General features: G+C 38.8%; 1 long non-coding RNA gene across 1 annotated transcript in view; it reads right to left on the bottom strand.

Moving 5' to 3' along the window:
• Positions 1 to 17,166: 17,166 nt before the first annotated feature.
• LOC140740781 (uncharacterized) overlaps positions 17,167 to 18,596 on the bottom strand; it is a 124,097-nt gene continuing 122,667 nt past the window's right edge. The window contains exon 3 of the long non-coding RNA XR_012101923.1: positions 17,167 to 17,537. This is a non-coding gene — a long non-coding RNA (uncharacterized lncRNA). The remainder of the gene's footprint in view (positions 17,538 to 18,596) is intronic.

An 18,596-nucleotide genomic window follows, 5' to 3' on the forward strand; every position in this document is an offset into this window, starting at 1 on the left:
CTTTGTATACTGTGATAAAAACAGATGAACACTGATCCATCCACAGGTTGGTTAACGAGTGCATCTACTATACCACAGTCCTGAAGAAGGATCTCTCCCTGGAGTGTCGACTGTTTACTCTTTTCCATTGATGCTGCCTGACCTGCTGAGTTCTTCCGGTATTTTCTGTGTGTTGCATTGAAACTTCTTGACTCACCCTCTTCACATGACATGATAACATCTGTGAGATTTGTAAGATAGTTCAGTGCCTTGATAAGAATTATATGATGTGATCAGCTGCTGCCTACATTGTTCAATATTGTTTGTTGTGGAACTTGCCAGAGAATCTGTTTGCTTTTGTAGAGAAAGCCTTGATACTGAAAGCTTCTTATTATTTAACAGAGCATCCTGTTTGTTAGTTTGAATCAGCAATCGCTGTTCAGTATCTTAGAGAGAGAAAGCTACTGAAGAAAGTGTGTCAGAAATGCAGACTAATGAATTTAGATGGCATGCCTGAATTGGAATACTGAATACTTTGTATGAACCTCCCAAACTGAGATAGCATGTAGATGTGCATCAAGACACAGTGAACTATGTGATTTAGTTTTACGCAATAGAGTAGAAAAACTGCCTGAAGTACTTGATTTGTAGATATATTACTTTTAGTCAGAGAGTGGTGAATCCGTGGAATTTTTTTGCCACAGACAGCTGTGGAGGCCAAGTTTTAAAGGCAGAGGCTGAGAGATTCTTGATTGGTCAGGGCAAGAAGGGAGACAGGAGGAAGGCAGGAGATTGGGGCTGAGAGAAAAAATGGATCAGTCAGGATGAAATGGTGGAACAGTCTTGACAGGGCAAATGGCCTAATTCTACTCCTATATCTTATGGTCTTATGGTCCAGAGACCAGAGAGAGGAAAGAGTGGAGGAAAACATTTGCAACGTATATTGTCTAGAGTAGATAGACTAAATGATGATGCAGGGATGTTGTTAGCCAGCAAGAAATGAAAAAAAATTGACAGGTGCTGTTTATTTACACAGCTGTAATAGCAGGGAGAATATTTTAATACTTTCTTAATGGAGCTTTTAGATAATAATTGTGGTTATGCAGTGTTGAAGGACTCAACCATTAGAGATGGGATTATTTGTAGAATCTAGGAGGCCAACCTGAGAAAATAGCTACTATATGAGACAGAGCTAACTCTACAAATGTATATAAGTTTCTGTGCTATCCAGTGGCTGGACAGGAACAAGTGGTCATCAAAAGACCACCAGTGAATGAGAGGAGATGTACACGGAAGTGGGGAGCATCAGTTGGAAACAATGTACTTAGAACATAGAACATAGAAACAATATACGGTATTAAAAAAATATACGGTATTTGATATTTTGGACACAAGAATTGACTACAGTTGCTGGCCCACAATGGGTAAATTTGGAATGTAAATCTGTGCAAGATTTCTCATTGATCTCAATCTTAGGATCTTCACTTCCTTTTTCGTTATTCAAAACGAATAAACAGATAACTAATCCTATAGTCAAGTATACATTATGAATCTGGTTTCAATTTCGTAAATTTTTTGGTTTGAATAAGTTTATGCTGTCAAGTCCTATAATATCTAACTACTTTTTCCGATCATCATCTATAGATCAAGCTTTTCTTTTATGGAAAACAAAAGGTATAACATGTTTTCGTGATCTGTTTTTGGATGATAACATTATGTCCTTTGAACAGTTATCTAATAAATATAATTTATCTAAAACCCATTTTTTTAGATATTTACAAGTTAGAAATTTTCTATATAATGAACTAAAGTCTTTTTCGAAAGAATGTCCATTGGACATTACAGAAAGAATTTTAGCTCTCAATCCTTGTCAAAAGGGTTTAGTAGCTATCATTTATAATATGATTATGAATGTACAACCAGATATATCAGAAAAAATTAAGAAGGAATGGCAGGAAGAATTGCATTGCCCTATATCTACTGAGCAATGGGAAAAATTTTTATCATTGGTAAACTCATCCTCTATTTGTGCTAAACATGCTCTAATACAATTTAAGGTTGTACATAGAGCTCACATGTCTAAAGATAAACTTGCTCGATTTTATTCTTATGTTAATCCAACCTGTGATAGATGTCATTCTGATATTGCTTCGTTGACCCATATGTTTTGGTCTTGTCCTTGTTTACAAAACTATTGGAAAGATATTTTTAATATTATTTCAAGAGTCTTAAATATTAATCTCCAACCACATCCTTTTACTGCAATTTTTGGTCTACCAATGATAGATAATAAGCGTTTATCCGCTTCATCCCAACGAATGATTGCATTTGTTACACTAATGGCTAGAAGATCTATTTTACTGAATTGGAAAGAAATTAACCCTCCAACTGTATTTCAGTGGTTTTCTCAAACTATTTCCTGTTTGAGTTTAGAAAAAATTAGAAGTGTGGTTTTTGATTCTTCAGTTAAATTTGAGGAAACTTGGAGACCATTTATTCAACATTTTCATATGAATTAAATGGTCTGATCCTGAACCTTATTGTTACTATCCTGAATTGTGTGGATGGAGGTTGGGAGTCATCGGCACTACTGTATGTATTTAACATTATGCAATTGCCCATGTTGGTTAGATTTTAGTTTTTTTTTGGGGGGGGTTTTCTTTTTTTTTCTTAATTCCTTTACATTAATACTATGAGTTTGGGAGACTTTATGTATTGATTAATACATATTTGATTGTTAATTAATCTATTATGTACTCTCAAATGTTTTGTACTTATATTTTACTTATGTTTTTCTTAAAAATTAATAAAAAGATTTGAAAGGAAAGACAAGAAAGAAAGAACATAGAAACATACAGCACGTTACAGGCCCTTCGGCCCACAATGTTGTGCCGACCATGTAACCTACTCTAGAAACTGCCTCGAATTTCCCTACTGCATAGCCCTCTATTTTTCTAAGCTCCATAGAGCCAAACAAAGTCTAATCATGTGGACAGGGCACTTACTAGCTGAATCTGTGTCATAACAATAATGCCAGGACATCCAGTGATATCTCATCTTGACCAGGGATGGTGACATGTGATGTTCTCCTAAGCAAACCAGCTTCCTCAACGTGATACCGTTAAAACCTCCACCACATTTCTGTCAGTGTACAAGAGTACACTAAAAGGAAGCATCCTCTGGACACGGTGAACTCAAAGAAACCGAATGTTAATCCTATAGTAGCAGACCAGAAAGATGTCCCATTAGAAGATGTACTTCTACCTACAGCAGATGGGACTGATAACTTACACTATGACTGGGTCATGACAATTGATGTAATGCAAGCAATCACTTAGCCATGCAGCACACAGATGAATATTCAAATGTTTTCCATAGAAGAGAGAAAATAAAATACAAGTACCAACTGTTTCTAGGTGAGAGGCAGTTGCCAGTAGTATGCTCATCAGTCGGTCTCAAGGTGAACTTGAAGCTGAATTGGTGAGACTGAGCAAGTCAGAGATAGTAGTCCTTGTAGACATGCCTTCCCCTGGGATATTCAGCCTGACTTATCTTGAAAATCAAGTGGTAATGATCTGCTTAGACCCAGAAGACATATGTGGAGCCATGATTCTACGAAGAAGGCAAGATAGTTTTCAGAGCACCGAATGGAAAGAATGAAACTTTGATGAGGAGAGCTGACATCTATTTCAAAGAACATTTATTAAATATTGAGTCGTCATTTTGGGCTGAGACCCTTCATCAGGACTCAGTCTGAAAGAGACTTTCAGATCTTTAAAAAGGAACCAGCTGATAAAAATACCTCAGTTTTATTAAGCCCCATTTGATTTTTTGGTAAAATTCAAATTAGTTCTGTTCTACTTAGAGGGGAATATGCATCTGGTGATAGCTTATTATTCTTCATAGGTTTGCAGGAAAGACTCTGTAGAGACCAGCTATTCATTGACGGCCATTTGCAAACCCAAAGGACTGTTTGTCAGAAATGGCAACTTTGAGTCACTGATTTTACACGATGGGCTTCAGGTCACAATGGACAACATTGTGAGTTTTTCGAAAAGGTGGATACACAGGTAACATTTTGCAGAGAATGAAGAAAAGATGGCTATTAAATTGCTGAGCAGAGCCAAATTATAATTGTCAGATATCTGCTTGAGCATCTAGCCTTCTGTGGCAACCAAACCACAGGGATGATGAGGAAATCCATTTTGAATCTTAGGATCAGCCTTACCACGACTCTGTTCCCAAAAACAGAAAGGCTGCTAGGACTTAAAGAGAAGAACAATGTAGGAGAAAAAGTCAGCCAAAAGATGACAAGCACGCTTCTAAACCAGACACTGTCAAGAGGTGGGAACACATGGACAGAGGCTGTGACAGAGGACAATGGTGGCTTGACACATCAGACAGCAGATCAGAGAGGAAAAAGTTCCAGATCAGAACGACTATGTAGAATCCATCAGAAGGTCTGTCTTTCAGTGGAGGAAGCCATTATAAGGACAATACCGCCTTGCCATTCTATCTCTTTTATCCTTATTGTTAGTATGAACTTTTATTTTTCAGGATTTCGATGAGAGAGAGAAAGTGACACTGCTCAACAAAAATCTGTAGATGTTCAACAATCAAACATTAAAAACGGAGAACACTAAAAATGCCCAGCAATTCTGTTATCATTTAATTCTACAGGTGCTGCCTGACCTCCTAAGTATTTGGTTGGTATGCATTGAAGGGTTGTTTCCAAACAGTAGCTCTCAATGATGTCATAGACATATTTCTAAAACAAAAAAAAATTAACAAGTTGATGGTTTGTGCAACTGTCCCTGTAAGGCTAATTGTGTTCATGACTGTCACTGAACAAACCATTGTTTCTGGAGTGGAAATGTTAAATATAGAAAAGTAGAAGTTACAGGCTGACTATTCCTGCTTTTACAAAAGCCAGTGCCTCACTAATAGATTCAACATTCAAATCAGTGTATGAGTGATAAATTGATATCTGAGGTACCCATTAAACTTGTTAGAAAATTGAAGGCTGGTCTACAGTACTTAGGAAATTTTAACAGTGAGTTAAGTCTTAATTACTGCTGAACTACTAACCCTGAAATATTAACTTTACAAATATGGCAGAATCCTTCACTATTATTACATTTAAAAAAAGGAAAAAATCATTAATATTTTATATTTTCTGTTTGTTTCATTAATCTTCAAATCTTTCTCTTTTTATATTTTTGAGCATGATGTCACAATAAGTTACGCATTCTAATTCATACTTGCTGCTTTAGACTCTGGCAGAACTCAGAGAAGATTCTTCAATACAATTCACAAAACCAGCTCCCCATCACCCTGTTCCTTGATGCAACTGGATTCCTTCTAGATCAGGAATTCCCAATCTTTTTTACGCCATGGACCAATACCAATAAGCAAGGGGTTCGTGGACCCCAGGATGGGATGCGCTGTTCCAGGGGGTTCTGTGTTGGAAAGAATTTCTGCACCGAAACTTGTACAAAGTCTTTGGGCAGCAGTATGTACAATGAATGATGAATAGCATTCATTACTTTTGAATATAAGATCTGGAAGTTCAGGTACAAACAAGAAAATACACATTTTTTTGATGTATTGCTACTGAACAGAAACGGTGCAGCCCAAGATTTCATCAGATCGAACCTGGTTAAAGGTTAAGCACTATGTCTGTTCCAAAGTGCTCCAGTGTCTGAAGAGTCATAGTATCTGAGAGAACGAAGAAAACTATTTCTCTCCCCATCATAACCTCCAACTTTTCACCTTGTGGCACAGCCGCTCAATTTGTGTAAAGAATTGGATAGTGACAGTGCAAAAACCCCCTTGTGTAATCTGTTGAACGTGCAGAGCAAAAGCATCAATGACTGAGTCAGCCCTTCATCCCCAAGCCACATGAACACCAGTGCTTTAGTCAGAAGTTGAAAATCATGCTGATGTTTTAAAAATAATTGGAAGTAAAATCATAATTGCCTTTTCGTCATGTAAAAGTAGCTATTTAATATTCTGTAATTGCAAAATATACACTTGTACCACATATGTTTAGAGCTATTGACTTGGAATGAGTTTCTTGGCATCCATAGTTGTGGCAGATGTAGCAAAGTTCATAAGGCAGGATCTAGCCTACTGATGTTGAGGGATTTATGTATTTGATTCAAACATTTAAAACAAAAGAATTCTGTCTGAGTAAAGCTCATGCCCAGCCTGCCTGTCAAAGCTCATATAGTCCCATCTGCACTCAAGGAGTGTTGGTTACGGTGGAGAATAGCAACCTCCTCTGTTCGATTCGTACAGGAGCAAGATTTCAACGACTTCCTGACTCAAGCTTTAGACCAAGGACCAAAGTACAAAATTTAGGCTGTAATCTGATGGGTGCTGCACCTCTTAGGTTTTCAGTCAAATCTTTGAAATAAAGCCTCAACAGCCTTCCTGTGTAGACATAAGGATCTCTTGTAGCTCTTCGAAGAAAAGCAGGGTTTTCTTCTTTGATGTCCTTATCCCTCTGCCAACAGTGATAAAACAGATATGCCTGGAGAATCAATTGCATAATACTTTTATGGTGTTACTCAATCGAAAATACTTCTAATTTTTCTGAAGTGTAATGAAATTGTGATCATTTCCAGGTGTTGTTTTGCTGCTCTGGAAAATCGATTTGGCTTCTCCTGGTGCACATCACCTTTGCAACCCTGAAATGATTTCAGCCTTGGTCTGGAGCTCGTGATGTCATTTCCTGTGCAAAGCTCCTGGAGTATGACAGGAGAATATGGACCATGTTGCCCTGCATTGTGTAGTTATGAAACTCCTTGAGGTTGAACAGTACTGCACTGGACTGGAATGGTTAGCAAGTAAGAAAGTCCCTCACGTAATTCCTCACCACCCCTCAGCCATACTCATGGAACTCCCCACCATTCACATACCTTAATCTTCAGTTTGCTCCTCATCCATTGCCCTCATTCTTTCCACTCGTACGTCCTACCCTCGTATTGAGGACCCCTGATGCTCAACCTAAATGAACAAATGTTGCTTCCAACTCTTGTCAGACCAGGCAACATACCAAACCATGCCCCACTCTTCCCCAACCACTGTAATGTGCTTCACACTCCCAAGATTGACTCTTCCTGCAGCACCACTGGGATTTTTGGCCAAAGACCATTGTGAAATAAGCCTTGGAATGGTGCACTGGACAACACATTTTGAATGCTGATGCATGTGCAATGAGCTATAGAGTTATAGAGAACTACAGCACAGAAACAGGCCCTTTGGCCCATCTAGTCAATGCTGAAACCATTTAAGCTGCCTAATTCTATTGATCTGCACCGGGATCATAGCCCTCAATATCGCTACTATCCATATACCTATCCAAACTTCTCTTGAACGTTGACATCAAGCTTGCATGCACCACTTGTGCTGGTAGCTCGTTCTACACTCTCATGATGCTCTGAGTGAAGAAGTTTCCCTCATGTTCCCCTTAAATGTCTCACCTTTCACCCTTAACCCATGACCTCTGTTTGTAGTTCCACTCAACCTCAATGGAAAAAGCCTGCGTGCATTTATCCTATCTACGTCCCTCATAATTTTGTATACCTCTATCAAATCTCCTCTCAATCTTCTATGTAGAATGCAGTCCTAACCTATCCAATCTTTCCTTATAACTCAGGTCCTTCAGACCCAGCAACATCCTTGTAAATTTTCTCTGCACTCTTTCAAATTTGTTTATATCTTTCCTGTACGTACGTGACCAAAACTCCACACGGTACTCCAAATTAGGCCTCACCAACATCTTATACAATTTCAACATAACATCCCATCTTCCGTACTCAACACATTGATTTATGAAGGCCAATATGCCAAAAGCTTTCTTTACAACCTTGCACTTTTCTGCATTAAATTACATCTGCCATTTCTAAGCCTATTTTTCCAGCTGAAGCAAATCCCTCTGCAAGCCATGATAGCCTGCCTCAATGTCCACTACATCCCTCACCTTGGTGTCACCTGCAGACATGCTGATCCAGGTAACCACATTATCATCCAGATCATTGGTATAGATGACAAACAGCAAAGGACCCAGCACCAATCCCTGTGGCACACCACTAGTCACAGGTCTCCAGTCAGAGAGGCAACCATCTACTACCACTCTCTGGCTTTTTCCACAAAGCCAATGTCTAATCCAATTTACTACCTCATCCTGAATGCCAAGCGACTGAACCTTCTTGACCAGCCTCCCATGCGGGACCTTGTCAAATGTCTTACTGGAGTCCATGTAATGGAGTCGATGCAATGCTCCTCAGACAGGATGAAGAGGTCAATACTCCCCAATGCCATTAGGCTTTACAATTCAACCGCCAGTACTTAAGAACTTTTTAAAAGCTATTATTAATGCTTTTTGAGATAGTTATTTAGATGCATATCATACATTTTTTTACTGAGTTAAGTATTGTATGTAATTAGTTTTGCTACAACAAGTGTATGGGACATTGGAAAAAAAGTTGAATTTCCCCATGGGGATGAATAAAGTATCTATCTATCTATCTATCTATCATGTAGACAACATTCACTGCCTTGCCTTCATTCTCTTTCCAGATAACTTTCTCAAAAAACTCGATAAAAATGATCAATAAGCTAACAACACCAATGGCTGCTGTACACGGCTGCTAAGGTGCACCAGAATTTCCGGATGATTATCTGGTCATTATCTTATATCCATTTGTAGAACTTCTTTTGTACTTTTTCATTTTGCGTTTTCTACATCGCAACATAATTACAATTCAAAGTACATCATTATGTGTATGGAACTTGGGGAAGATGTGAGATCCTCAAATAATGCCGTAGAAATGGATGTTTTTCTTTTTCTTTTCAAACCATCACCTTTATGATTTATCCTCCCATTATTGATAGTGGCAGCGTTGCAAAGTGAAGACCAATTATTCTAAGCAGGAAAATATTAATTATAACATTCCAGGGAGAAGTGACCTGTTTTCAAATGCAAAGGTTGGTCAGAAACGTTTCTCAAAGTAAACCACAGTATTAACTTTTAATATGAAAAGAAACTTCCACGATAGCAGCTAATTTTCAGACCATTTCACATATGGTGTATGTTACTGAGTGAGTTTTCACTTTTGAACCCACAAACAGCTTTAGGGCTAAAGGTTGTCAGCTCAGTTCAGATGGATAAATTATGCTTAACACATATTCCATTATGAACCTTTTATTTACACATTTATTGAACTTTTGCATCAGTTTTTTTTTGATATATTTGTTGCCAAGATTTATCCTGTTACTAGCTCATGGTATTTGTTAGCAAAGTCTTTGCACTGATTAGGGAAGGATGAGTGAACACTTTGGATGTAACTTATTCCTTTAATCAGGAAATAGTTTTATTCGTGGTTTCAGATGTTTTGGCCTCAACATTTCTGTTGCATAGGGCAACATTTTTTGTGCGCAACGTGAAAGAATTTAATCAAAAACCCAATCACAGTGAAAATCCAGTTGACGCAGAATTGTCCAATAACAGTTGCTTGCAGGATAACGTGGAATATTTTTTCCCACAATTCTCCAAAAGACATCACTAGTGTTGTATGTGATGTGGGGAGTTCTTCAGCTGCCTGAGTGAATCCAGCAGTGAAGAGCCCAGTCTGCTGTTGGGATTGTATGAAATGATGTGGAAATGTTTCAAATTGTGGTGAGTGCATTTTTAGTCTTGTAGAGGTGCGATAAATGGAACTAGTCAACTAAATTTCTTAAACTGATGAGTGAGGCCTCTGCTGTTAAATTCAGTTGGACTTTTGTGTTGCCACCACAGGGACAGGCCTTGCTCTCTTTCAGCCTTGCTATAAATAGCAGAGCTAACACTTCTTGAGAATGAAAATTTGTTTACAAAAATTGCTTGGCAATTGTGTGTAATAAGTGCTTTTGGCAGTTCAGCAGCTCAGGGCTGAAGTTAGTCGAGGCTTGGCTGCAGACAAGGGTAACTGCTTAAATATCTGAAGAGTTGGGGATATAACTGAACATTGTTTATTACAAATTCCTCAACTTTTGATTTTCTGAAGTTGATTTAAGAAGCATTTCAGGGTGACTTAGATTCAGCTAACTGAGGAACATCCTTAGTGTCGCCTTGGTGCTGAGCTGTTCAGGTATTTAGGTTTGAATCTGGCCAATTAGGAAGAAAGCACAGCAGCGCCTCTATTTTCTTCAAAGTTTGCAAAGATTTGGCATGACATCTGAAATATTGACAAACTTCTATAGATGAGCAGTAGAGAGTATGTTGAATGGTTGCATCATGGCTTGGTATGGAAACACAAAAGCCCATGAATGGAAATTCTTTGAAAAAGTAGTGGATATGGCTTAGCACATCACAGGTAAAACCCTCCCCACCATTGAGCACATCAACATGGAGTGCTGTTGCAAGAAAGCAGCATCCATCATCAAGGACCTCCACTGCCCAGGCCATGCTCTTTCCTCAGTGTTGCCATTAGGAAGAAGGTACAGGAGCCTCAGGACACACACCACCAGGTTCAGGAACAGTTTTTATCCCTCAACCATCTGGCACCTGAACTAGTGGGGCCAACTTCACTCACCCTATTACTAAACTGTTCCCACAATCTATGGACTTACTTTAAAGGATCTTAATTTCATGTTCTTGATATTTATTGCTTATTTATTATTATTATTTCTTTTTTTTTGTATTTGCAAAGCTTGTTGTCTTTGCACATTGCTTGTTATCTGCCCTGTTGGGCGTGGTTTTTCATTGATTCTATTGTGTTTCTTGCATTTACTGAGTATGCCCACAAGAAAACAAATCTCAGGGTTGTATATGGTGACATATATGTACTTAAATAATAAATTTACTTTGAACTTTGGCTTGTAGAGATTCTTCTCTTCAGTCCTCACGGCACAATAAAACAGATCTGTACCCTGTGACTGAATTATGTTTACTTATATCATATAAAAGATTTTAATCACTATTGTATTGCTATTTGTGGGAGCTTTCTGTGTGCAAATACGATTTTGCACTTCCTGCAATACAGCAGCAGATATACTCTCCTGATCGCCATTGGTGATGTTGACATTTTATTTCAGATCTACTTAATTATTCAATGGTATTTAAATTTCACAAGTATATTGTGCCTACAGATCCTTAGTCAAAGCCTCTGTTAGGTTACCAGTCCAATTATATAATCAATATGCTTCCGTTTCATTTATCTTTGATTTAATCTTATTCACCTGTGATTCATATCTTCATTGGCTGACACTTAAAAAAACTAAGCTGTCATGCTGACATTAAACAAACCTCCATTTGGGTTTCAGAGAGCCATTTGCATGTGATTCTAGTTAACATATTATAGTGAAGATGCAAAAGGTGAAAGTATTAGGAAGAATACAGATGGAAGTTTTATTTTCTTTCCAGAAGGGAAGAATTTTATTTGAATGGAATATTGCTCATGCTATGATAGAGGACTTTGAGGGAAGTTAATTGAGGTGCATAAACATTTTGAGAATTTTATACTACAAGAATCATTTTTTTTTCCTTTTTGAAGTGTCAATAATTATTAATCAGAGATTTAAAGTAATTGTTGGAATGATTGGAAAGAAGATGATTTTTTTTCACACAGTTGAAGCTTGGTCTACAAATTTGCTGAAAGGATAGAAGAGTCAGAGGTCTTCATCACATCCAAAAAGTATTTGATAGAAACCTATAGACCCATAACCCTTAACTCGTAACATGGATAAAGAAGTAGAAAATGAGATTAGAGTACATGTCTCTAGCTAGTCTGAATGAGAATGATCGATTAAATGGCCCCTGCCTTTACTGTAACTTTCATATTATTTAATGGGCCTCAGGTGAACCTAGTGAGCCTCCCCTTCAATGGAGTATCTGAGATCTTCCTGTTCAGTAATGTGGACATCTTCACATGGATCCAAGCAGAGGTACAGGGTCAAGTGGAGCACGAAGTTAGGAGATTTGACCAAAGCATCACCGGCACCAGCCTAGCTGCCAGCAAGGACATGTATGTATACAGAAAGGTGCTGAGAAACAGTCAGAAATATCATGAAGGTTCATACCACCCTGCTCATGGACTGTTTGCCCCACTTCCTGTTGTGGGGAAGCAGGTTCACAGGTGCGGTGAGACAGAAAACACCGATTACGAATAAGCATATTAGTTGTTACAGGCAAACAATAAAACATTTAACCAAACATCTAAGGCACCCTAAGTTACACAAAACTATGATACTAAGATTCATCACCAGATGCAGCTAAGTGTGCACGTGGGGCCTCCTATATCTGCAGCACGCTTTCCCAATGGTTCTTCAGCACTGGTCACGACCTCAGAGTGAAGATGAGCGCCCTGAGGACAAAGGAAGGTGCCTGAAACTGGACACCATTCCGGGCGGGGGCATACAGGGCAACCAATGCTGCATCCTTCAAACAGGCCAAACGATGACCGGCATGTTAGAAGAGGTTTTTTTGATTAAGTAAACCAATCCTTCGCATTACACACCCGTTAAGGAAGATGCTAAGCAGCATCCCCACCAGGACCACGAGATTCAAAAAGAGTTATATACCCCAAGCTGACAGGCTGATCAACACCTCCACCCATGAACCCACCACCACTACATTATCATTTCCTGTCAGAGTCACCTTACATAAGGTACTTCTGCACCCAGTGTAGCTCTATGTACATGCAATCAGTCTATGTATGTTATGCTCTGCATGCTTATTATGTTTTTTTATGCTGCACTGGACCATTTTAATCTCCTTTATTGAAGAATGACAATAAACAATCTGACCTGGTCCCACAAAACCTCCTCTCTACTCAAGAAGGCACACTTTCTGAGGAGATTGAGGCATGCAAATCTCCTCGCCCCCATTCTAACATCTTTCTACAGGAGCACCACTGAGAGTGTCCTGGGTGGCTGCATCATAGTGTGGTACAGAAGGTGCAAGGTATTGGACTACAATATCTTACAGCTGATAGTAAAAACTGTTGAGGTCTCCCTCCACCCTATTTCTGAAGTTTACTGGGAGTGTTGCAGACAAAGGGCCCGAAACATTGTTGAGGATCCCTACCAACTATCCCACAATCTCTTTGATCCACTACTGTCAGGAAGGAGGTATAGAAGCATCAGGATTAGGACTGCCGTACTGGGTAACAGCTTCTTTCTTCAGGCTGTGAGATTAATAAATACCCTGCCACTGCCACAGTCTTGTCACTAGGTCAGTGAGCTGTTTATTGTTTACCAGTGCTGCACTTTACTGAATGTATTTTGAATTATAATTTACTAACTTAGTTATTGTGTATATTTCGGTTTATGTGCTGTGCATGATGTACGTTGTGTGGGTGCATCGTGGTCTGGGGGAATGTTGTTTCGTTTGGTTGTATATATGTACAGTCAGATGACAATAAGCTTGAACTTGAACTTAAACAATCTTGAATCTTGATGTTGTGATGGTATTATACTTGGAGACTCACCCATGCTAATCTGCCCAATAGCAATTGTTTGAGAAAAAAGGTTTCTATTTTTCCCATGTAGTTTTGCATAAATATTCCTCCGTTATCTTTTTATAAAATGTTTTTGAAACAGTCTTTAAAAACTAAGTGCTTCCATTGTGCAATCTAGGTATCATTAATCTAGTTTCATTGCTGCTTCCAATGACCTACCAACACCTCTACCATGATTCAAAGAAAATTATTTTTTTTCTCTCGTTCATGCATCTTATGCCTTCGTGCTGAATGGGTGGAAATCCTTCCAGCATGATAATTGATCTCATTTCCCAGCCAGGCATCCCATCTCCTCCCCTTTATAGATGGGATATCTACTGGTGGTAGAAAGCCTTGGTCCTCAACCTTCATGATTGGCTCCTCAAATTAAGAAATGAAATTTAATTGTTTATTCTCAGCTTCCACACGTAAGATTTCTGTCACAGAAATTTTGCTCAACAATTCTGTAATGTTGAAACAGAAGCTCACACAAATTTGTTTCTATCTTTAGACACTGAAATGTCATTCAAGTTACAAAATTTGCTTCACACCAAGGCTGTTTGACAAGTCAATAACAAAACAGTGTCATTGCAAATTGCCAAGCTGTTCAGTTATCTTCACCTCAGATCTTTTCATCAACAACTCATTTCTGTGCAGCTCCTTTAATGTAGAAAATGCCCCCAAACAGGAGAGTTATTAGAAAAAAAATGATACTAGCCTACTTAAAGCAGGTGACTGAAGGAGAAGACAAAGAGTTAGGTTAGGTAGCATCATAAAAGAAGAGGAAAGAGTGATGGAGAAGTTTGGGGGAATTCCAGAGGTATAGGCCTGGAAAGCTGAAGTTACAGTTGTGAATGGTGGGAATATAAATATCCGATGGGCCAGGAACAAGCGTCAGGGGAACACAGAGGAGTTTGTTTACAAGTATTAGATCTCTAAAACATTTTATTACAGAATTCCTGTAAACAGAGGCCACATGCTCCTGTGCTTTCATAAGAATGATTTTGGGTGGAACATGAGCAGCGAAAAATACCAGCATACGACAGGCCAACACAAGGCCATCATTCATCTAAATAAAAGCAAGACGTGTGTTGCATGCACCAGTACCAGTCCTAAGCACAGTACTGAATTGTTTTGGTGTCATGCCAACTTATAACCTAGAGGTGTGCTAGCTCCTGAAGACCATTTATGAAATGGAACATCCTCGACTGTGAGCGAATGATGGCTGCTATTGGTGTTAAGGAAAGAACAGCCATGGTATAAGAAAGAAAATCAATAACAATAGAGTGAGCTACTTATACTGGTGGCTCAATAACAGAAGGTTGAAGGTTCAGTAATATGATTCTCCTCAAAGGTGTTATTTTGATCTTTTGCATTTCCACTGCATTCTGGTGCTAAGGCTTCACAGTATAATGGCATTAAACTGCTCTATAAAAATGAGGAGATGTAAAATTTGCTGGATATTATATTTCACATTTAAATTGAAGTGGATACAATTGAAATTGTGTTCAGAAGCTAGTAAACTTTGATGATAATTTTTGAAGTTAGACAAAAATGATTTGAACTCCAATTAACAGGTCAACATGGAACCTATTTACTAAGTCACAACTTACCATTTAATGAATGAACTGTTTCACTTATGTACTTTTAAATAACAAACACACAGTGCCAAATCTTTTAGTGAAATGCATCCAGAATTAAAGGATGGATTTCAACAAAGGCAGTTAAATATTTGCTACAGTTAAGGAAATAATTATTATAGAAGATATCATTGGAAGGTTTAGCATTTAAACCCATTGATGGGTTACATGCTGCTGCTTATATATTGTGATTTTCATTACTGGGATAGATATAGAAATTACTTTTATTTTAGTTATTGAAACAAATAGTTCTGAAATCTCCAAAAGACATTTACTATTTAGAATGCAAAAATGTGCTAAAGGTATATAATATTCCTGACTCTTGATTTAATTTGTTGTGTTCTTATGATGGTCAAATGTTTATTGCGTGTTTTGCATTTATTTTTCTGAGGTTTACTGAGACAGCCTGAAAAAAAGGATAGACAAGACTGTTTCTACACTATTCTCTGTTCCTTTTGATTTGCTGTAAGATTATTTAAAGAACAGCTGACCCGATGAAAGAGCTCTTAACATTCTAACAGCAACTATCAGAGACGTTTCTGAAGCTAGTGTGTTGGGCCGAACACTCAACGGTCTTCTCTACTCTATGTACAAATTGTGCTTGAGACTATTGTCCACTCCCCACTTTTGCTGATGTGATGCTAAGATTACATTGTTGCCAGCAGGGAGAATGTCCACCAGTCTGGCCTCAGAGACACAACTGGCTACAGGAGGTCGCCAGAGGCTTGCTACTGAGTGCACCAATTATCTCCAAGCTGCTTTGAAGAGCCTGTCAGCTTCTCATATTACCACAAACTTAAAAAGGGCATCATTATCGATCAGAGCTGGGAATCAAATGGGTTCAAATAATCCTAAAACTGAGTAAACTCTTTTTTTTCTATTTGCCTCAGTGCTTATTAAGAACAAGCCTCAGCAGTAAGCTACAGCAGAAGGAGAAGTGAGAGGTCTGACTGGATATTGTTAATAGTAACACACTGTGCAGGATGCTGAACAATTGTTTAATATATGAAAAGGTCTTCTTTACAGGCTTCACAAAGGTGTTTTATTCCAACTGCATCAAAGCACAGCCTGCTATGACTCTACTAAATGCCTGACTTTGAATATCAAGAAGTGAATCTAAACGGTACTTCCAGCACTGAAGTATGACTTGGGCTGATAAGAGCTTTGGGGGATGAATCTAAACACTTCGCTTATCTGGCATAATGCCTTTGACATATTCCTGCCAACCTCAGCTTTAGAAACCTATATGTACATTTTGTACAATTACTTCAGTCATATTTACATGAGGCTCCCTTTGTTTGAATTTTAACTCAACCATGGCTAAGGATACTTGTTAGAAAAAAAAATCAGCTATGTTAACTGCTGCATAAATTGAATCCATTGAATGATTGAATTCCCGAAAGACTCCACAGCCAAAAAAATGGAGGTATGTTAACTGCTGCAAAATTGAATCCATACAGTGAGTTCAGTTCCCAAAAGACATCACAGCCTGCAAGCGGGTAGTTAACAGAAAACAGCTAGGATATGATAAGGATTATATTTGTCATAAGATGATTCTTTCACAGAATAGAGTGACCTCAAAATTTGTATCTGCTGATTTGCACTAGCTTTTGCGAATGCTGTGCTCTATAGGGTCAGTAGAAGGCCATTTCTTTTGTTTGGGGCTTGCCAGGCCTTAACACCAACACTTGGTAAGGTTTGTGCGTATTGTAATGCCCATTGTCCATTGGAGCATTTGCATTATAAGTGCAAGAAGTCTCCGTCTGAACAGTTCTGCTCCTGGGACATTGTTTGCTCATCCCTTTAATCACACTGCCTTATTTATTTATATAAGATTCAATGTTAGTCTGCTTGGGACCCTTGATGCAGATAAAATTCATGGCAACAAATGGCTGATTGAATTATGGTCTTCTCCATGGCTTCTAACACTAAAGTGGGAAAGTAGTCTTTCTTTTGTATAGAGCCTTATCCACTGTCATGCTCAGATTTCTGGATCATCTGACATGGATTACTTAACTAATTTCATGGCTTTGAGGCTTAAATCAAAATGGCAAATTGTATAAACATGGCTTTTAATATTGAATTTAGTACAGGGGTGAGACAGGCAAGCCAGCTGAAGGTTGTTGGAGTCTAGAAACGGGACCTTAATTTTTCCATCTGCTGTTTCAACAGCTTACAAGTATCTTCAATGTGTAGAGTTCATGGACTCATCCCTTTAGTTCTGCAAAGCCTTTGTTGACATGCCGTCCTAACCACAGGTACCTGGAGTCATGTTAGGCTTGGACTGATTCTTCCAACATCCTGCTGGCCAGACTCTTATCTGCCACCCCTAAAAATGGTCATTTCCAAATTCCAACTTGCACAACAGACTTCAGATGCTGGAGTCTGGAGCAATAAAGAATCTGCTGGAGAAACTCAGTGGTTCGAACAGCATCTGTGAGATGAAACAGAATTGGCAATACATCAGGACTGGGTGCGGAGATTAATATAGTCCGTTTGAACAAGAAAAGGGGAAGGGTGAGATAGAGGTCAGCAGGTGATTGGTGGATTAAGGAAGGGTGAAGGAGGCGAGTTGGTGGAGCCGGGTGTGAGGAAGGGAGTGTGAAGGTGGAGGGAACCTAACTACCAGTGTTGGACTCTGAACAGGAAGGAAGGCGATGACAGGAAGCATCTTCAGATAGGCAGTTTGAACCAGTTAACCCCTAGTGGGAGAAGATTTGGTGGATGAAATTTATATGTGTGTTGGGGGTTGGGTGGATGAAAACGGGGATCATGCAGGAGGAGAGGAGGACCATGGGACGGAATAAAAATGAGAGGGGTGATGGTTGGTTGGGTGGAGGGGGGGGCAAGTCTGTCTTTGTTTCCCAGCTCGCCCCCACTCCTTCCATCTGCTCCTCAGTTTGTCAATCACCTCTGGCCATGTCTCACCCCCTCCTCTGTCCTCTTTACACCTCTCTATACTCAGTCCTGACGCAGGATATCAACCCAAAACATTGACAATTCCCTCTCCCCCACACAGATGTTTTGCAGTCATTATGGTCTTCTGGCATTCATTTGATTGGAGAAATACACAACGATGCCATTTAGTTCTGAAACCAGGAAACATCTTTTCCACACGAAGGCAGGGGAGTTCTGGAATTCCTCGATCAAAAATATAGTGAAGTTTCCAGCACTGAGCTCATTATATTTTTTATTATGTTATTCTATCAAAGGATATTGATCCAGTCCAATTAGTAGATTTGGATTGGCTGAGATCAAATTCAAAGATATAATAGCTTCATTCATTCTGAATTTCCTATATGCTTAGACTGAGTGCAGAGCCGAATTTAAAATCTAAAAAACCGCTGTAAGTTGTGGGAATGTCAGATATTCACTAATAGCGCAATTTCGGTTTAGTCAGGTTCTTTTTTTTTTTGAAAAATAGCAGTGTGTTTATCCAGAGGTAAAATGTGCATATGCAATATGATTTTTTTTGCCTTGTACAACATTTCAA

This window comes from Hemitrygon akajei, chromosome 17 (genome assembly GCF_048418815.1).
Source record: "Hemitrygon akajei chromosome 17, sHemAka1.3, whole genome shotgun sequence".
Classification (NCBI taxonomy): Eukaryota; Metazoa; Chordata; class Chondrichthyes; order Myliobatiformes; family Dasyatidae; genus Hemitrygon; species Hemitrygon akajei.